At 38.8% G+C, this 22072-nt stretch overlaps 1 protein-coding gene across 9 annotated transcripts in view; it reads right to left on the bottom strand.

Annotated features, from left to right (window-relative positions):
• C13H9orf153 (chromosome 13 C9orf153 homolog) overlaps positions 1 to 22072 on the bottom strand; it is a 128691-nt gene that overhangs the window by 32423 nt on the left and 74196 nt on the right. For 7 of the 9 annotated variants that reach the window (XM_074052248.1, XM_074052242.1, XM_074052244.1 and 4 more), the window contains one exon: positions 5050 to 5258. The gene's annotated coding sequence lies outside the window, so the exon portion shown is untranslated. Of the gene's footprint in view, positions 1 to 1346; positions 4931 to 5049; positions 5259 to 8432; positions 18828 to 22072 lie in introns of those variants that run through there. The other 2 variants (XM_074052247.1, XR_012440494.1) reach the window with 2 other exon arrangements.

The raw sequence follows: 22072 nt of genomic DNA, 5'->3' as shown, positions 1-22072 counted from the left end.
TGAAACAACTTGCTATGGTTTGAGTGTGTCTCCAAATTCATGGGTTAGAAATTTAACCCCTAAATTCATGCTGATGATATTTGAAGGTATGTGGGAGGAAATTAGGGTTAGATGAAGGTGTGGTCCCAAGATGGTATTAGTGACTTCAAAGAATAGTCACTTCTTGTGATGCCTTCTGCCATACTATGATGCAGCAAGAAGGTCCTCACCAGATGTGGTTCCTCAATTCGGACTTCCCACTGTAAGAAATTAATTTCTTTGCTTTATAAATTAGCCAGTATCAGGTATTCTGCTGTAGCAACACAAAATGGACAAGTCACCACAACTTTTGCAGAATGGAATCTGTTGGGTAATTAAGTTGTCTCATTCATTGACAGTTACCAACTTTTAAAATTATAAACTTGGCATAGTAGCTAACCACTGTAATCTCAGCTACTCAGGAGTTGGAGATTGGGAGGATGGAGGTTCCAGGCTAGCCCAGGCAAAAAGGTCTTGAGACTTCACCTCAACCAATAATCTGGGTGTTGTGGCACATGCTTGTCATCCCAGTTATATGGGAGGCAGAAATAGGAGGATGGAGGTTCAAGCTGACCCAGGCAAAAATCATGAAACCCTATTCAAAAAATAACTAAAGAGAAAAGGGATGGTGATATGGTTGAAGTGGTAGAGCACCTGCTGAGCAAGAGAGAGGTCCTGAGCACAAACTCCGAAACTATCAAAAACAATGTAGTAACGTATAATCTACACAGAGCCTACCATTTTAACCATTTAGGTGTACAGTTCAGCAGTGCTAGGTATATCCACACTATTGTGCAGCCATCACAACCGACTCACTTCAGATCTCTTTTCATCTTAAAAAACTGAAACTCAGTACTCATTAAACAATGACCCCCAGGCCCCTTTTCCCCCAGCCCCTTAACCTCCATTCTATTTCCTGCATCTAGGTACTTCATATAAGTAGACTCACATAGTATTTGTTTTTCTCTGACTTCCTATTTTACATAGCATAATGTTTTCAAGTTTCATCCATGTTATATCATGTTGGAATTTCTATAGTTCTTAATCCTCAGTAATATCCTACTATATGTATGTATCACATTTTCCTTATCTATTAATTTGTCAATGGACACTTAGTTTGTGTACACTGTGAAAATGCTTGTACAAACATGAGTATAAAAAAGTTAATGATTTAAACAGAATTTGTTAACTACAGCAAACCTCACATATATTTTGATATTGATATAATAATAAATAAGCCATATCATTTATCAGCCAAGCATGGTCACTTCTAGGAATAAATGTGAACAATGCCAATAATTTTGTTAGAACAATAGGCATATACTAGAACTGTCTGGAGCAAAGCAGGTTACAGGCTTGCATTCATTTTGGGAGATGCAGTGGTGGCTTTTTACTGGACATAGAGGTAAACATGGGCTCCACCATAGTGAGATGCAGCTAGAACCTGTCATGCTGTTTGCACCTCCAGCCTCTAAAATGACTCACAACTACAAGAAGTTTGCTTTGAGTCTCAGATAAGACTATGAGTTTTGGATTAATGCTAGAAGGAGGTATTTGGATAGAATGACTTGACTTGCTTGTTTTGGCCTTGTACTCCTGAAGGTACAAACCCATTGCATGCAATTACAAATTGGTGATCACCCAGATGCGACAATGTCCTTGAAGGCATTTGGGCTTTTGCCACTCCTGACGGACAGGAGAGGCAAAGAAAGGCAGCTTGTCCTAGGCTAATTTCCTAAGTGCCAGGCCAAGGAGGATAGTCAGGGATGCCTGAGCGGAGGTCTGAGAGATGGGAAGAAACCTGTGCCTTTTTGCTGGCAATTTGAAGTTTGGGAGATGGGAAAACATTTTCAATCCTGCAGGAAAGCATCAAGATGTTGTCTTTAAGGTTTTCAACCACAGAGATGTGATGAAAGGGGAAAAAACAAAGAGAAAGCAAGCTGCCTTATTGGCCATCACCCTCCAGATCCTCAGACTGCTTCAGGAGGTAAACAACTCTAAGAAAGCGGCAGGTGTACACTGGCAGTGGGGTTGGAGGGGAGACTCAGAATAATGAATGGCAACCACACAGCCAACATTGCAGCTAAATGCAGTGATTCTCCAGCTCTCTTCTGACCCCTTTCTGTCTCTCTACAGCTCTGCTCCCTCCTATTTGGTGCAGGAAATTACAGAGGAAGCAAAAAGGGCTGGATTTCAAGTCTTCTGTCTTGGGGAGGGGCGTGGGGCAGTAGATGACAGACAAGCAAGGAAAGGTCTGGCTGCCAGAAAATTTATCCTGAGTGACTGCTAAATTTGCCCATTATGGAATTATGGAAATTTGCTCAACTCATTATGGAAAAGAAACTGTGCTTTTGGAGTAAAAAAGAGAGTAAAAATTTAAAGAGCTCATAGCTAAACTAACAGAACCATGTGTGTAAAATAAGAAAACATTCAAGGAGGCCACCTGTACTTTCATGAGGAATGGTAAAACAAGCTGGAGAAATGCTGCCTGCAGAGGATAGAGAAATGGACTTTACAGTCAGATCAACTGCCCCTGCAGGGTTTCAACATCTCTTAGCTCTAGTGGAAACTTCCACACAGAACAGAAGAAGCAGGAGAAGTTGTAAAAGAACTTTGTAAAAGAAATTATCCCCAGGTTTGGGTTAACCCACTCAACCTAAGGTAGATCATATCAGTCACTGACACATCAGCCCTGATTTGCTGAAGCCCAATTGGATCAACCCCTGATTGGATAGAAATTGCTCATCAGATTACCCACTGATTATAGCAACCACTGAGTGGATCAAAACCATTAATTATATCAGCCTCAGATCACATCAGCCCCTGATTGAGAGTCAAATGCTGATTCCATTAACCACTGTTTGGATCAAATACTAATCAGGTCAAACAGTGATGTTCTCAGCATCCTGTGGCTGAACATCTGAGGCTTCTAATGGCCATTAACTGGGTTCTGGAAACCTGCACTCCAAGCTGCAGTTATTCTTATTCTGTTCTCAGCTGAGTGATTTGGACCTTTCTGACACACTGCTGGATGCAGGTACAGATGGTCCAGATCTGCTGTTGGAGAGGTGGTGCTACCAAGATGCACAGCAAGAGAGAATGAGGTTTCCTCAGTTTGTTTTCCTCAGTGTGGTTGACTTTATGTCATTGGGGATCCCCCCACACTTATGAACAGGATGCAGAATAAGGCATAGGAAGTTGCAGGATGAGTTTGGAACTTCCTGGGATTGGCTTATTGACAACTCCCACTTCTTCTTTTGCCTGATTTATTCTCCTGGCAAATAAACTGGCTTCCCTATCAGATTTGGCAGGGTCCATCACTGTGTGGAAGCAGAGGATGAACCCTACTAAGGTGGTGATAAGAGAATACCATACTCAAGGTGCAGACTAGACAGAGAGGTTTCTGTTGTTATTAATGATCAAGTCAGGGTCAGGGGTGTAGCTCAATGGTACAGCACTGCTCTAACATGAGGTCCTGGGTTTGATCCCAGCACCAAAAAATTCATCGCCAGCAAAATATATGAAAGGAAATGAAAAATCAAGTCAGAGCTCACCATCTAGTAGGGTAACCACTACTTGCATGTGGTTTGGAGCAGTTGAATGTTCTCAAGACGTGAAGTTTGGAAGACATCACTCAAAAAACATACAAATAACATGTAAATAACATGTTGAAATGGTACTGTTTGAAATATAATAAGTTAAACTACATTATAAATTAAAAAATAATGCAAACTAATGATTGCAGACACAAGAGTAGTAAGAGATAGCAGTGGATTGTCAAGTAATTAATTTTGATCCCTTACATGCCTAAGTTTTTTTATTCACCTTTAAAACACTCACTTCATATTGTTCTGTAGTTTTTCTCTAATAGGAGGAAAAAATAATTATTGTTTAGATTTTTGTGGTATTTTAACAATTGAGATACAGAGAAGGAAAGTATGTGTATAGATGGCATCACCTAGGGTTTCAGTAGCCTCAAAGGCTATCAAAGGTCTAGTGAGAGACAGTGGCCAAGAAAGGAAGGCATTTCACATAGCCAGCCAATTAATCAACTTTAGGTTATCACTCATCCTAAGAAGATAATGAGTATGAATGATGAGTTTTTCATAAACATACAGAAAGAATTGACACACTTTTTAAAAGTCCTTTTCTTGAACCTCTGCAGGAAGAGCTGAATCCTTACAGTATCATAGAAATGACCCAGTGAATGGTGACAAATCTAGGAGAGTAATGGCTCTGGTTTTGTTTGTTTGTTTGCTTCTGTCAATGGTGAGGATCAAACTCAGGACCTTAAGCGTGCTAGACAAGCACTCTACCACAGACCTATATCCCCAGATCAATCTCAAAGTCTGTTATAATATAGTAGAAATGTATCAAATTCCCCCCAAAAGATCAATAATCAAATGTTTTATAAAACAAACAAAAATGAAAATATAGAGGTTTGCCAGGTTAAGAAAAAAAAATAGCATGATTTCCTAATACGGTCTGGGTTTTCTCCTCTGTAAAATGACTTAATGCTTAGTTGCTTTGTTTTAAATAAATGCTGTCTTTCTCTACTATAAAAAGTTTACCTTTTAAACAGAAATGTCAAACAATGACAGATTCCCAAATTGGTAGGCATGGGGAGATATAGCTCATCCTGCGTTTTATTGTGTATACATCTCTTCTGAAATACCTGATGAGTCTATCCAGTCTCCACCTGAGGGTCCCAAGAGGGGTAGTCACTACATTTATAACAGCCTTCTCCTTCTGCAGTCTTCCAAATTTTACTCTTTTTTTTTTTAAAGCAAATTATATATGCAAGATCCAGAGCCATAGAGGATTTGGAATCTCCCAGGTTTGGGAAAGTTCTGTAGTTGTAGCTATTCTTGGAAATAAGTTTTTGTGGAATGAATGAATAATGGATGGAATACTGGAAAATAAGAAGATAAGGAATAAGAAAGGCTTGTTGTAGCACCGAATGGATTACCCTGACATAATTCCGTGATCACAGGGAGGGCAGCCCCACACATTTAACTGATTTCACTATACCTCATAATGTATCTCCTCAGAGTCCTCATGAAGAACTTCAGTGAAGTCAGTGCAGTGTGCAACTTTGGATGCTTTTCTCAGAAATGTCCCACATTCATTGTCCATAAGAAGCTATTAGCCGACATATCTCAAAGTACAGTATGTAAGAGTTCCATCAAGTTTGCTTGTTTGAAGGATAGCAACACTGGCAGTATTAAATCCATAGGCTCCTGCAGATGAACAAGAAGAGATTTAAAAGACTTTCTCTTAACCAAACAAAAAGGACAAATATTATACTATTCCATTTAGATTATATACTGAGAGTAATCAAGGTAATAGATAGGAAATAGATTTGTGGTTGCCAGAAGGTAGGAGAATGATGAGAAATTAATGTTTAATGGGATCAGAGTTTCAATTTGGGAGGATGGAAGTTCTGGAAATAGGTGGTGGTGATGGTTGCAAAACAATGAGATGTACTTAAAGCCACTGAATATATGATAAAATGTTAAATTTTATGGTTTTTTTAAAAATCACAGCCACAATTAAATAGAGGAAAAATCCCAAGAGAACAGGGCCAGGCCCTGTGCTACCTTAGTGGCCATTCAAGAAGAAAGGCCCACAGGAGACTTTCACTTTCTTTTATGTCTTCATGTCTTTTGGAGATATCAAACATAGTCTTTGTAATTGGGAAGACTCTGGTTCAAAAGGGTAGAATGAGAATCACTTCTGGTTCCTCCAGGATTCCTGGTCCAATGAGGGAACCCAGCTATCAAACTACACAATGGAAGTGCACTTAAGGGACCTTGAAATATTTTCAATATTTAAAACAGCCAAAGGAAATCATATAAAGGTTGAGTATCCCTAATCCCAAAGTCTGAAATCCAAAATGTTCCAAAATCTGAAATTTCTTACATGCCGAATTATGTCACAAATGGAAAACTCTACACCTGACCTCAAGTGATAGGTTTTGGTGCACTAAAAAGTATTGTATAAAATTACCTGCAGGAGGCAGGTGTAGTTATGTAAGCCTATAATCCTGGTTGGTTTAGGTAAGAGGATCTTGAACTTGAGACTAGCCTGGGTTACACAGTGAGACACTGTCTCAAAATGCCAAAACCCAAAAGAAATAAAAGGGTAAGGGTGTGGCTCAGTGCTATAATACTTGCCTTGTATGCAATCCCCAGTACCACACCCCAAATTACTTTCAGATTACATGTATAGGATGCATATAAAACTTAAATTTCGTGTTTAGACTTGAGTCCCATCTCTGAGATAGCAGGGATACACAGCATATGCAAATATTTAAAATAAAAGAAACACTTGAAATGCCAAAACACTTCTACTCCCAAGCACTTCAGATGAGGGACCGCTACCTGTAGAACACTTACAAAGTTTTGGATTTTCTTTATTGTTTTTGGAGGTACCGGGCTTTGAATTCAGGACCTCATACTTTCTAGGCAGGTGCTCTTACCACTGGAGTCACTCCATCAAACCAAGCACTTACAAAGTTAAAACTACCAGGCAAACTGTCTTGACCTTGGAATTATATCATCTCTCATCAGCAAAACAGGTATCTATCTTATGCTGACCAGAAAACCTGAACAACATAGTGGGTGCTTAGCAAAAAAACAGACATGAATTATCACTTAATACAACCCAGTTCTTCTGGAGAGAAAATAATTTAAATCCTTGCTATTCAAATGTGGTCTGCAGAGCTGCAGAATTAGCTTCACGAGGGCCTGTGTTAGAAATACAGAAATAAGAGCTACTTCAAGACATGGAATCGGGGCTGGAGACATAGCTCAATGGTAGAACATGTACTTATCATGCACAAAGCCTTGGGTGTGATCCCTAGCTCCCAAAATAAACAAAAACACAAGCAAACAAAACAACAAAGAACTCCATGAAGAACAACAAATGGGTATTTTATAATGAAAAGTTTGAGAATTGCAAGTGTTATTGAACTTTTTATGTCTCTGTGATCAAAATACCTGAGAAAACAATTTAAAGGAAGAAATTATTTATTTTAACTCATAGTTCCAGAGTTTTAGTTCAAGAGTAAGAGGTTGTCTTTCCTTTGGTCCCAATGCAAGGCTGATCATCATGGTGCCAGGGGCGTGAGGAGGAGGTTCACATCCATGACGAACAGGAAACAGTAGGAGAACAGAGAGAGGTCCAACACAAGATGCAGTCCCCAAAGACAGCTCCCTACCCCAGTGATCAACTACTTCTAGCTAGGTCCCATCTCCTAAAGTCCCCAGAGTCTCCCAGATAGTGCCACCATCTGGAGACCAAAAGGGTTTTATATATGAGCCTTTTAGGAGATACTGTATTTGCTTATTTATTTTGTGTGTGTGTGTGTGTGTGTGTTTAATTTTTAAAAAATTTTTTCCCTCTGTTGTTGTGCTGGGTGGGGTACATTATGGCCTTCACACAGGTTCTTACAATGTAACAAATATAAATTCTCCCATTCCACCAGTCTCCTTTATCTTCCCCCTCCCCCATTCCTTTTTTTTTTGCATTTACATACATGTGTACTCATTTTTTTGCACCAGTATTCACCTCCTATCCCCTTTCCCATCATCTCCTGCCTTCCACTGGTGCCAGCTCTCCCCCCTGGGCAGGACCTGTTCCACCCTCTTCATCTCTGATTTTGTAGAAGAAGAAAGAGAAAAGATTTTTAAAATGACATTTTAGCTTATTTGAGACAAAGAAAACTACACAGTTTCCTTGTGGTATTTCCAACTATATATGTATTATAACCCCAATTTGTTTATCTCCTCTGATTTTCTTCATTCTACCATAGTCCCTTTTTTATGGTACTTTCAGCTGATTTTTATATTCACTCTTGTATAGAGAATATATCAACCATATTCAAGTTCTGAGTTTCCCTACCTCTCCTGTGTGTGACCTCCCCTTAGTGTGACCAGTGTTTCATAACATTGCTGCATTTGTATTCCACATATAAAAGAGAACATGCAGCTTTTGGCCTTCTGAGTCTGGCTAATTTCTCGTAAGATGATGTTCTTTAGTTCTACCCATTTACCTGCAAATGACAAAATTTCATTCTTCTTTGTGGCTGAGTGAAATTCCATTTTATATAAATATATCAAAACCATAACAAAGTAAATGGTAAGAAATAATATTCTAATCAGGTAATCAATTAAGGGGAGAATTTTAACCTGAAGAATTGTTGGTATGGAGCCCTTACCCAGCTGAAGGTTGAATTCAAAGCCATCATTGATAAGAAATGTGGCCTTCACTGAATCCTTTGTAGGGGAGCAACAGAGGACCATCCCACATTGACTTAGGAGGTGAAAAGGAGCAGGACTCCATTATCAGCCCAACCTCTAAAGGCCATTATTTTGTGACTCTTGGTTTATACTAGTACAGACAACACCTACACTGTTGTACCGGCATGGATTTGGCATCTCAAAGGAGATTGAGGGTTGGAGAATGTCCACTTGGCATCTTCAAGGAGGTTGAGGGTAGGTGGATGTCCCTCCACTGCTCTCTCCAGTCTGGTGAGGTCCATTAGGGCCCAGGAGATTCAGCTTCTACTGGCTTTGCAAAACAGCAACCTGGTTGAGGCATATTTCTTCATAGGTAATCAGCTGCTAAGGAAATTACATTTCTCTATATGGTTGTATTTACAAATAACTTATGGTTATTGTGTTTATTTATGTTACTATATCATTTATTTGAAGGAAATATAGCAATTTTCCCCTAGATTTTAATATGGGACACTGACTCCCTAATTGTATGGAACTCCCCATTTCCCTAAGCTTTGATTGATTTCCCATTAGCATATTATCCCATCTGGAAGAGGGGAATGCATAAAAGTGACAAAAACTCCAATGTATTGAGCATCTACTTTTAGTAGGATGATATTTTTGTAGTTAGTTCATCAAATTCCTCTAATACCCAGAATGTTCTAGAGAAGGGGCTCTGAGAAATTACCTAAACTGTGTCAGGTCACATGGCTACAAAATAACAGAAACCATTATTCAAATCCAGATTCATCTTACCCCCAAACCTCCATCTTTCTCTGCTTGCTTCCCAGGCTGCACTGCTCAGGCTGGCTGTATTGACTGTGGGTAGAGCCTGTCTCTGGCCCATATGCCTCTACCTTGAGACTCAAGTGACACACCAAGTACTTACCATTCATCTTAAAATCACAGGCTTTTGTGTTTCCTGATCTCTCAGGCATCAAAATATAACAAGAACGACTGTTTTTTTTAAAATATTTTAGTTTTGAATTAGCATCCATTAGTAATATGGGGATTTCATTGTGATAATTGCCACAGTACACCTTGAACATGCTCACTCCCTCCCTTACATTTCCATTCCCCAACTCCCTCTTTCTTCAGTGTTTGGTGGGTTTCGCTATGCTGTCTTCATATGTAGATATGTACCATATTTCCATCTTCTTCACCCATCAGTATCTTTTCCTTTCCCCTCCCCTCATCTCCTGATCTCCCGAAAGCAGTCTGCCATATACATTCATGTCCCATTTTATCATCATCATCATCACCATCATCATCATCATTTTCCACCTCACTTCACAAATGAGTGAGAACATTTGATATTTAGCCTTTTGAACTTGGTTTATCTTGCTCAGAATAATGATCTCAGTTCTATTCATTTTTCCGCAAATAACATACTTTCATTTTTCTTGAGGCTGAGTAATATTATATGGTGTGTGTATATACATAAATATAGATAATATTTTGTTTATCCAATAATTGGTTGTTGAGCACTTTGGCTATTTCCATAGTTTAGTGATTGTGAAGAGAACTGCAATAAAAATGGGTAGCAGGCATTTCTTATGTATATTGATTTACATTCCTTCAGTGTATATCTAAAAGTGTTATGGTGGGTCATAGGGTAAGAACAGTTTTAATTTTTCTTTTTTGGTGGACTGGGGTTTGAACTCAGGGTCTCAGGCTTGGTGGGCAGGCATTCTACCACTTGAGCATCTCCTCCAGCCCTAATTTAATTTTTAGAGAAGGTTCCATACTGATTTCCACAGCAATTGAACTAGTTTACATTCCTATCAACTGTATGAGGGTTCCTTTCCCCCTCCACATCCTTGAAAGCATTTATAGTTTGTTTTCTTGATGATTGCAGTCTGACTGGGGGTTTTGATTTGCATTTCCTTTATGACTAAGGATATTGACCATATCTTCATGCATTTATAGGCCATTTGCATTTCTTCTTCTGACAACTCTCTGTTCAATTTGTTTCCCCATTTATTAATTGGATTATTTGTTCTTTGCTGTTTAGTTTTTTTGAAACATTTTATATACTGGATTTTAATCCCTTATCTGTTGAATACCTGGTGAAGATTTTCTCCCATTCTTTGGTTTGACTTTTGATTCTGGTAGCTCTTTTTTTGATGTGCAGGAACTTGTTAATTTGGTGCAGTCCCATTTGGCATCTCTTGCTCTTATTTCCTGGGAAATTGAAGTCCTATTCCAAAAAATAATTGCTTATGAGGCCCTTTTTTTTTTCTTTGGCATTCCTGGTGAATGAATCCTACAAAGCACTGAAAGTCTTAGAAATCTCTGATCTTATAGGGTTTTTTTCCTCTGCCCTTATTTATACCCTTTCCTATTAGAGGAAAAAAAAATCATTCTTGTTGGTCCTGTGATAGCAGGCAGGGAGATGCTCTAGATGGAGGGGCCACAGTGCTAGTCACAAAGGAATATGGGTCCCATCTCCTCCCCCAGTCCCATCCTCTGCCCAGCCTCCACCTTGACCATGTGCAAGGTCACTGTCCACATTTGGGGGGAAGAGTGACATTGACATTGTTTCACCTCATTGGGATCATTTTGCATTTTGTCTTCTCACATCATTTGAACTTCTGGACTCAACTATTCATGTGTTAGTGGCCTGAATCCTTCTACACCTTATCCAGGCCTTTCATATCATCAGAGTAGTAGGTCTGGGTTTACCCAAAACATCAGGGGCCTCTTGCTACTCCACAAGCGAGGTGGTGACCACAACTAATCAGCCTTTTACAGCTGTGGCAACTGGACCTCATTCCTTCCCAGAACCATTCCCACAACACCGGAGGAAACAAATGTCCTCATATATCTTCACATATGGACCCTACCAACCCAGGATCAGCCTCTGTTTTCTTATCTTTAGAGTGGGATGTTTTGTTGGGATGCACCTTGAGGTACAGCTATTTTTCACAATTCCCTTCTGTAATTCCACAACAGCACTAACAAACATTTTGAAGCAGGGGCTTTCTCCTGTCCCACCATGGTAAAAAGAAACTAAGGGTTTTTCAGTTTGGTCTGAGATCCAGCCCCCAACCCTCCTGGTGGGTCATAGTTTGGCCACTGGCTGCCTCTCCACTGCCTCACCCCAGACAGAAAATGGGTGACCCATGATCCTGGAGGAGACCTTCATTGTGTGGATGGTGTAAGGAACACACTGAAGGAGATGCTATAGCCTCTGGTGCCTGTTTTTCTGGACAGCCACTGCTTCACGACCCAACCTGTATAGCACAATTTCCCCTTTGTCTCCAGGCAAGTCCCAATGCTGGGAAAGTGAGCCCTATCCTATGAGGCTCACTGTGATGGAGCCTGATTTCTGGGAACATCCCTGGCATGTCTCAGAGCCTCAGTCTGCTCCTCTCAATCACAGGAGCCAAGAGGAACCAGCCTCCTAGGATTATTGCAACACTGGATAGGAACTTCAGGATAGGGCTGACCTAGGGCTTGACCTTATGCTAACATGTGCTAGAGGGTTGTGCTCATTCTCATTTCCATGTCCATCAAGAGAAACACCTTGGTCTAGAGTGAAAGCCAGCATCACAAACATCCTGGCTACCAGCTCCATAATTGGAGCTCCCAGTGGCTCCTCAGCCAGCGCTAGCAGCTGAGCTCTACCTTGGGCCAACTCCTGTCCCAGTCCTGCCCTTTCACTCCCCTACAATTGTGTTTGTTTTTCTTTCTGGTTATATGTATTTATTCTTTCTTTTCTTTATTATATGTATTTATAACCTTTCTGGTTATATGTATTTATTCTTAAAAGTTTCCTTTCAAGAAAATATAAGATTTCCCCTTTCTAAAATGTTTAGTTCAGTGGCATTACAGCATTCTTGAAGTTGTGTAGCCATCATTGGTATATATTTAAGAACATTTTCCTTAATCCTGTACCACTGAGTGGTCCCTCCCCATATTCTGCCTGCTAGTCCCTGGCAGCCCAGAACTTTCTGTCTCTGTGATTTCCCTAATCTGGATTTTTCACATCACTTCCAGCAGATTTCGGTTTGCCTAGATAGTATTGGAAGAGTCTGATTCATTTTGCATTTTGTTATAAAGGGAAATTCCAGATGGAACAAAGTCCCTCTGTAAAAAAGGAAAGCTTCAAGTTGGTATTTTCATCCTCCTAGGGTTGGAAGTGCTTTTCTATGATGTGAGTATCAGAAGTCACAAAGGAAACAGCTCACTCCACTCACTGTCAAAGCAAACAACAGACAATGTGGGAAGGTAGAAAGACAAACCCCAGAGGGAAAAGTGGTCTACAGAACCCATGGCAAACAAAGCTTCATATATGGGGCATACAGAACCCTCAGGAGTCCATGTGTACAGGGACAAAGGACAATGTCCTGCAATCCAAAAGGGATTCACTGCATATGGCCAGAAAAAGTCAGATCATCAGGATGATACACAAATGTACACATTCCTGAGAATGTGTACAGTTGGCAGGTTTGAAGGCTACTGCTGAGGAGCACTTGTGAGCATGTGGGAGGAAGAGACCCAGGGATTCCCTGGGAGATGCGATCATGGGAACTCCTCTCTTATGAGAATTGTGTGCATCATTTAGAATCCATCAAAGGTCTAAATGTGTTTCTTTACCTAGGACTTCTAATGCTAAGGATTCATCCCACATAGAGAGTTGCACAACTTTTCAAGATGTCCTTGTAAGACTACTCTTCACAGCATTATTGAAGTGCAAGGAATTGGAGCCCACTGTAACATCCATGTAGAGGGGATGGATGGATAAACCTGGTACTCAAGTACTACAGCATACTGTGTGGCTGATGAGGTAGGTCTATCCTCACTCTCAAGGAAAGAAGTCAAAGAAACTGTTCTGGTAAAAGAGGATATAGATATATTCAGCATGTCTAGGAACTAGGTGTTTTTTAAAACAATGTATCTATGATATTAACCTGCACATAGACATGAATATAAATGAATCAGACACATGAGAAAGGCACAGCCTAAGAGAAGACCCACTTAACTATGAATGATGATCACCTCTGGTGGGCAGAATTTTGAAAATCTTTTACTTCCCCACTAAGTGGATTGCTATTTGAATGTTTTTTAATGCTGTGAATATTTTTAATTATGTGAATATTGTTATCATATTAAATCCTACACACTTGCACTCATGTATTCAGGGTATTTGGTGAATGACAAGAATTAATTCTTATAGTAAAATGAGGAGAATAAAGAACACAGTCCTTCCACCCAGAAACACTGGCAACCCTGTGTGTACTGAACTTGGTGACTCTTGGTGGCTATGTGGGGAACATGTCAGGAACATGAGCTCTTCTGTCATCTTCTGTCCCTACTGGAGACATGGCCTAGTCTGGTCCCTGTGCATTTTCCCTGGCTGCCATTTCTAATTGACTCATCAGCCTGTTGTTTCTGACTTTTCATACCCACACCAGCGCTGAAGGGAACATTTGTGTCTGTAAATGTCGTGGTTTAAGATGGATCCTGACAAGTGGAACTTCCAGGTTATAATGTATGTATTTTCAAGTCATTGGCTACAGTATCTCCACGAGATCTCTCTAAAGAGCTAGAGCCTTAATGGGGAAGGAGGAGCTGCAGGGACTCTGGGCAGAGACCTCCAGCCAGCTCTGGAGGCCACCATGGGGCCTAGAAGGGAACCAGGGGCAGGGAAGGCCCTGCCTGGGCTCCTCCTGCTCCATCACTGTTTCTCAGCAAAGCAGCCCAGCTCCATACCCTGGTCAGCAGAGGGCAGGTCTCACCACCTTGCCTACATGCTCTCCCTCTAGGAACTGAGTCCATTCTTTTTACTTTGGAAAGTTTCTCCAAGGGCATATCAGTGAGTTACAGAGTTCACCGTGAATATGTTGGAGCTGGGTACAGTTTTCAGTTGCAAGAATAGGACTTGCTTGAGCTGTTTGAGAAGGCCTTCACAAAGCATGTTAGGTCTCATGGAATCTGTGAAGGTCAGAACATCAAGTCTGAAATGAAAAGCAAAGTGTCAACCACCCTCCTACCCCTGAGCTCCTCCAATGGTGACTCTTACCCCCAGCTCTAAGTCTTAAATTTATTTTATTTACATGAAATCTCCACAAGATGACAATGGAAAGATACAAGCCAGGCATGGTGGGACACAGCTGTTATCCAAGCACTCCAGAAACTTAGGAATGAGGATGACAAGATCCAGGCCAGCCTGAGCTACACAAGAGAAAGAAACCTTGTCTCAACAAATAAACAAACAAACCTTTCTGGACATGATGATGACTTTTCAGAGATGAAACCATAAACAACTTATCCAGTCACCTATCACGTAATAAAAGAACAGCCTCTGGAGAAAATGGATTTAGTTCAAGTTTTCACTAGTCTCCTTCTCACTGTGTGATCTTGGGGAACCTGTTCAACCTCTCCATGCCTCAGTTTCCTCACCAGAAAACAGGAATGACAAGGTATCACCCTTACTTTGTTGCTTCACATAATATATGAAAGTTCATCAAAAATCACCTGGCACATAGTAGGTACTATTTATACAATTCCTACTATTATCATTATAGTTTTCTTCATTTTACACAAGGCAAAAAGTGTTAAGCAAAACAAAGTGCCCAGAACAAGTCTGTCAAAAACTCACCATCTTGAACAGCTCCTTTCTCAGAATCTCCTTTTGTTTTCATTATTCCAGAGTGTAAGAAAGGCCATTAGAGCCCCTGGTTATACCAACTTTCACACTTATTTGAAAAAGAATTGAAAACATAAACTTAGTTTTAAAGTAGTACAGATTAAGTAATTATACTAATGAAAACCTTAGCCATTTATCATTAACATTTATTCTCTCATAAGCCTCATAAGCTAAAAAAGAAATACTAGCATTCTGGTTATAGAATTTCCCTCTAGGAAGTATAAATGCAATGGGGAACAGCATTTTATTTATTTATTTATTTATTTATTTAAACTATCATATTGTTGTACTGGGGGTACATTGTGACATTTACAAAAGTGCTTACAATATATCTTAGCTAAATTCACCTCCTCCATCATTCTCCTTTACCCCCTCCTCCCATTCTTAGACTAGTTTCAGCAGGTCTCATTTTTCCATTTTCATACATTAGTACATAATATTTCCACCACACTCACCCTCTACACCTTTTCTTTATATCCTCCCATCTCACTAGTGCCAAACCCCAGAAAAGACTTATATTTGCCTTTCTGTCCTCTGTTTTTGAAAAAGAGACATTTTTGTTTGTTTAAGATAGCTATACAGGGAGTTTCACTGTATATGTGTACTATACCCAAATTGATTCATCCTTTTCATTTTTTTCCTTTCTACCTTAGTACCCTTCTTATGGTGATTTAAACAGGTTTAAAAATTCTATGTTCATTCTTATATATAAAGTACATCAACCATATTCACCTTCCTTACTTCCTTCTTTTAACCTCCCTCTCCTGCTAGTACCCTCCCATTAGCATGGCCTTTTTTTATTCTTGTTCTTTGGTGTTTAGATTTGGTGGAATTTTTGCCATGGTAGTATATCTGTACATGCATTGTACTTAAGTCAAAGTAACCCCACCACTGAACTTTCTGTGTTGTTTAATAGTTTTCAGTGTGTTTCCTGGTGTATTATACCTACACAGATATGAATTACTTCATAATTATTCCCTATCTTTCTTTTCTTCTTTTCTTCCTCCCTTGGTCTCCTCTGCCAGTGCCACTTTTGGATACAAGTTCTGTATATATTTCTATGCATATATAATATTGCTTATATTTGTACTGGGCCTATATTCGACATATGAGAGAAAACATGCAGCTTTGGCTTTCTGCACCTGGCTAATTTCACATAAGATGATATTCTTCAGTTCCATCCATTTACCTGCAAATGATAAAATTTCATTCTTTTTTATGGCTGAATAAAATTTCATTGTACATAAATGCCACATTTTCTTAATCCACTCATCAGTTGTGGGGCATCTTTACTGTTTCCACAGGGGAGCAAGCATTTTAGAAATTTAACAATAATTCACTACTAGGGATCCAAAAAATATCAAAACAAAAAAAAGGTTACATATACAATCTCAACATAGTTTTTATAGTAGAAACAAATATTTTAATTCTGTTTTTCTGATACACAGATGACATCATTTTCTTATGGAATTAACTTTCATAATTATCATTGGCAACTAATGTCCACATCACATCCCACATACCCATGTATATTAACTACCTCTTCTTTTTTTGTTGCTGGGGAGTGAAGCCAGGGCACTGACCATGGTCGGCAAGCACTCTCCCAGCCTTGTTAATTGCTTGATAGTTACTATTAAACATCTAGGTTGGAAATAACATTTTTAATAGAAGAATTTTAATTGCAAATGAAAAAATCCCTGTTTTGTTGTTTCTTTTTTGTTTGAGACAAGGTTTCACTATGTAGCCTATGCTGCCCATGAACTTGTGATGCTTCTGTTTCATCCTCTCAAATTAGAGGCATGTGCTGTCATACCTTGCTACTTACGTTTTAAAAAGCAAAGGAAAACTATCTGATGGCAGAGATGCCTTCTTTAAAATTTGTACTTTCTTAAGAACGTATTTATTCTACCTCATTCTGAGAGATGGTCTTGGAATGTTCCCCATTATATGGTCACCAAGGTTCATAAAACGTCACCTGGGAATCATGCCACCTCTATTAATAAGCTTTAATTCTAGGGCACACCTGTATAAATATTCTCAAATATCAAAAAGCAAGAGATGGCAGAGAATACAGACATACAAAGTTTAAAACTGGGGTCGGGGTGTCGCTCAGTGTTAGCGAATGTGCTTAGCATATTCCAGGCCCTGGATTCAATGCCCAATCCCACTGCCACCATTGCTCCTCCCTGCCACCAAAAAAAAAGTAATCAAAGAGCACTTTTTGAATCTAGTGCAATTTTCTAGCACATCTACCTACATTCTCTATCTTCGAGCTTTGATTTTTCATTTAGGTATGCAGTCTACAGTATTATCATCTTAGTATTATTTCACCAGGGGACCTGATTATCTGAAAAGCACAGTGTGCTGCTCCAGGAAAGCAGTCATCAAGGGAGATGCTTTCTTTATCTTTATAGAGTGACAGTTTAAAAAACAAGAGGGAATTTCACATATTCAGAAATAATAATAATAAAATACTGAATTGAATTTCCAGAGCACATATAATAAGGATTTGTTTAAATTAGTTTTTATTTATTTATTTATTTATTTTTCCATACTGGGGTTTGATCTCAGGGCCTATACCTTGAGCCTCTCCACCAGCCCTTTATTGTGATGGGTTTTTTTGAGATAGGGCCTTGTGAACTATTTGCCTGGACTGGCTTTGAACCACGATCCTCCTGATCTCTGCCTCCTGAGTAGCTAGGATTATAGACATGAGTCACTGGTGCCTGGCCTCAGTTTTTATTTTTGAAAACAATTAGACTCTAGTAAGCAGAAGTCCAAATATTAGGAATGGATACAGATATTTAAGACTATGTGAAAGCATAGCTTTAGGTAACTGGAGTATGGAAAAGGGATTGCTCCTGCTACAAATTATACCTTTGTAGAGTCAATACAAATAAACATCCCTCAAATTTACAAAGTTAACTTCCTGTTTTGTTTGGTCAACTTATACATTAGACATGAGTCTATCCAAATTGAGTTGGAACAGTGATATCTCTCAGCATTTAATAATTTTTAGGAGAAAGGTGTAAGAAATTCTGTTATACTGTAATGTAAGCAGTACAACGGAACACTGAAAACTCTCCATAGTCTCATTATTAACTATTGAGAGTATACTACTTGAAGTGATTTATAGCATTCTAACATCTATTAGCAATGCACAATGATTGGGATGATGAACACACCCTCAACAGTTCCACATCCAGGAATGCATGTTATACGGGTATGCTAAACTATGCTTATAGGTCTGGTGAAGGATGGGCCTGGCACATGACATCCGCTACAGCAACAGCTACTGAATGATGCCTGTGCCAGCAGGGAAGTAAAACAACCCAAATGACCTATAATACATGGGACTGGTAAAATAAACTAACCTGTCTAATGGAATAGATGCAGCCATGAAGGAGGAGTCAGATCTTTGTACAATGATGTGGAAAGATCTTCAAGCTGCATTATTAGGGGTAAAAAGCAAAGTGTAACCTTAGTATGTATGATATGGTATGCTCTTTTCTAAGTCAGAAAAGACAGAGAGAAACATCAGAATAACAAGCACCATCTAGGCCAGTGGTTCCCTCCAGGAGACATTTCTGGTTGTCACAATTTAGGAAGGGAGAGGGTATTACTACCATCTAGTAGGTTGAGGACACAGAGGTTATAGGACATCCTACAACCACCCAAAGGCATCAGCACTGTGGAGGCTGAGAAATCCTCTGCCATTTATGCCACCTCAAATGCACAAACTATCTGGAAGGATATTAAGAACTTGCTTCTGAGAAGGAAGGATAACAACAGGATGGGGTTGAGAGTAATTTCTTTTCCACTCAATCCCCCCTCCCGTATTATTTGAAGTCTTATTTATTTATTATTATTTTTTAAAATCATGAGCAGGGGTAGGGGTGTAACTTAATGGTATAGTAATTACTTAGCATGCATGAAGACTTGGGTTCAATTCCAGAACCACAAACAAAACAAAACCAACCCAGATTAATGAAACTATTTATCCAAGACAAACATCTTTGAAAACAACTTATTTTTTTTGCTAAATATTTAACAAGTTCTCCTTATGTGTTTGAGCTTATGTTCAAGAATTTTTTTTAAACTAAAGGTGTTTGAAAAATAAAGTATTAGTACATTATTAGCTACAATACTTGCATTCTTCAAAGTTGCAAAATTACTAATAGTCTTTTAAGACTAAGTCTGTCTTTCACTAACTCATGTGACAAATTTATGTTCCATTCTTGCTGGGGTACATTGTGGATTTTATAATCAAACACGTGAACTCCATTCAATTAAAGGGACTCTTCATTTTCATTTGTCAAAATATTTGTTAGTGACATCCTTTTAATCTTGCTCCCCAGTCCAGGTTACTTGTCTATTATACTCTTACTGTATCATCTACTTACTTGCATGTGATTTATTTCAAATCAAAATGTATAGCTAGAGAAAAGAGTGTTAGTATCATTAAAAAAATGCAGGATTTGCTACTCCACTAAATGCTCACTGATTTTCAGTGTAGATTAAACTACTCACAACAGAGGAAAACAGAACTATGCTAGTCAGAGACAGAAGCAAGAAAAGGAATTATTTTTCAGGAAGAATAAGGTTTAACCTAGTCTAGTGGTACACAACATGAGAAAAATATCACAACATGGCCTGTGCATTCAGGCCAGCATTGTCAATTCCACCTTCTTGAGGAGGTTGCTGGCAACGATCTATTTTGGGAATCACAGCTCCAAATCCTGGGTATGTCCTACAGGGAGTCATGTTAAACAGCTTTTCTAACTTCTAGTCTTACTGGTGAATGGGGTAACTGTCTTTTTTTTCTCAGGATTCATGTGAGGATTAAACATTTAAGTCCAGGGAAGGCACAAAGAGCTCATTGTGGCAACTATAATTACAAAGGTAATTATCAGAGAGTTTATCAGAATGAAGAGATGATGTACTTCCTATTTTCTCTTTTATTAGCTCCTTTAGCTGGCAGTACTAATGGTCCTAGTTTACTTACTAGTAAACTAGCCAGAACTCAAGCTGGTGCTGGGGGATCAGATGCAAGAGATGGCCCCAGAGTTTGTTCTCCCCTCTTATCTGGGTGGGGCTTGGCCAGATGATGTTTAAACACAGCGTGGACCCAATTTAGAAGGGTCATGAAATCAATTTAGAAGGTCGAGACCATAATTTAAAATAAACATAAAATAGAAAACAATGACTGCACTTAATAAAATTATGTTGTTTAGTGAAACTTTTTAGGTTATTAATATATGGTATGCATGTGTTCATATAAATTGCATGTGTGTGTCACTGTAAATTCAAAGATGAAAAAGATCACTACTTGTAGAAAGTCTCTAAAAGCCTTTTTCACAGTTGTATCAGAAGAAGAACTGAGCAACACAACACAACAGACAACAACATGGCGCAAAAGAAAGAAATGCTGAAGAGCAGAATTAAGGCTTTTTTTGAGGGGGTAAGGGGATCACAGAATATCAACCTCAATGGTCACAGAAATACCTATGAAAACTTTTTTTAGTGAAAGGAAATAGGTTTTTTCAAAAATTATTAAAACTAATTTTTTAAATTACTGGTTTACTCTTCTAAATGTTTACTGAAACCAACAATCCCTGTGCCTGGAAGCTGTTGTTGTAGGAACTTTATCATTCGATAAAGTTGTCGTTCAAACTTTATCATAACATAATTTGCAACTGCAATAAGGTGATATGATTATCTCTCACAAGGTAATATACATATTATTAAAAGAACCAGTATTCTCAGTGTAAATAACTTATACAAAATGCATCTTATAAACTTTTTGTGTGATAAAAGAATTAATAGCACAGTTTGTATCACTGGCAAATTATTTCCTACCTCATGGATGTGAAGTTTCAGAAAGAACTACACAATTTAAATTTCAAACTTTAGTGTAGGATCAAGTGTAGCTTGTGTTATACTGTCAATATGTTGGGGGTTTTCTTGTATTACAGTTTTTGTTAGCCTATCATTTTTTTCACATGCACATGATTTTTAAATTTTTAATTTTTTCCATTTCCAGTTTTGAGTTATTTATTATTATTGTTGTTGTACTTGGGGCTACACAGTGACATTTACAGAAGTTCTTTTATCATAGTTGAATTCACCCCCTCCATCATTCTCCTTTATCCTCCCCCCCCCCATTCCTGGAATACTTTCAGCAGGTCTCATTTTTCCATTTCATACATGAGTACATAACATTTCCACCACATTTACCTCCTACACCCTTTCCTTATATCCTCCCCCACCCCACCAACACCCCAGACAGATCCTGTTTTGCCTTCCTAGCCTCTGTTTTTGAAAAAAAAAAGGACATTTTTGTTTGTTTAAGGTAGCTATACAGGGATGAAATCCCTGTATATTGAAACATCCCTGTATTTTGAAAAATCCAACATATTGTACTGGTGGAGTGTTACTAATGGGTAAGCCAATGAAGTATTCAACCACGGGGAAAGGTAGTAATCAAATAGAAGATAGCTTATCTTCATTTATAAAATTTCACAGGCATATTTCCCATGTGAGTGCTGCAGAAATTAATCTACTTACTGTCAAATAAAGATTTCAATAGGTTAACAAAACAACAACAATCCACGTGCCTGGAAACTGTTGTTGTAGGAACATTATCATTCAGGAAAGTTGTTGTCATTCGAACTTTATCATAACATAATTTGCAATTGCATAAGGTGATATAATATGATTATGTCTCACAAGGCAATGTATACATTATTTAACAGGTTGTTGGAACTGTAATCGGATGCATAATCTTGGTTTAGGTGCAGACAGCATAGCATCGCACAAAGATGTAGGCCTTGTCTACAGCTGTTTGCACAGCGGGTGGGAACTGGGAACTGATTTCTTGTCCAGAAACACAGTAGGTCTTAGTAATATCTGCTGAAGGACTAGTAATGGAGGAATAGAACGATCCAGAAATTCTGAAGGAACAGGTAACCTGCCAAATGGTGACGGAAAAAGAAGAGGCAAAAAATTGTCCCTTGCACCCTCGGACTTTTGCTGGATCAATCACTATCAGCAGAAGGATTCTGCTAAATTCAGGGTAATTTTTACTGAGATTGAAATGAGACAAAAATCTGGGACG

The sequence above is a fragment of the Castor canadensis genome, chromosome 13 (genome assembly GCF_047511655.1).
Source record: "Castor canadensis chromosome 13, mCasCan1.hap1v2, whole genome shotgun sequence".
Lineage (NCBI taxonomy): Eukaryota > Metazoa > Chordata > Mammalia > Rodentia > Castoridae > Castor > Castor canadensis.
Note: the sequence above shows the minus strand (reverse complement) of the source record. Positions and strands in the feature narration are given on the sequence as shown.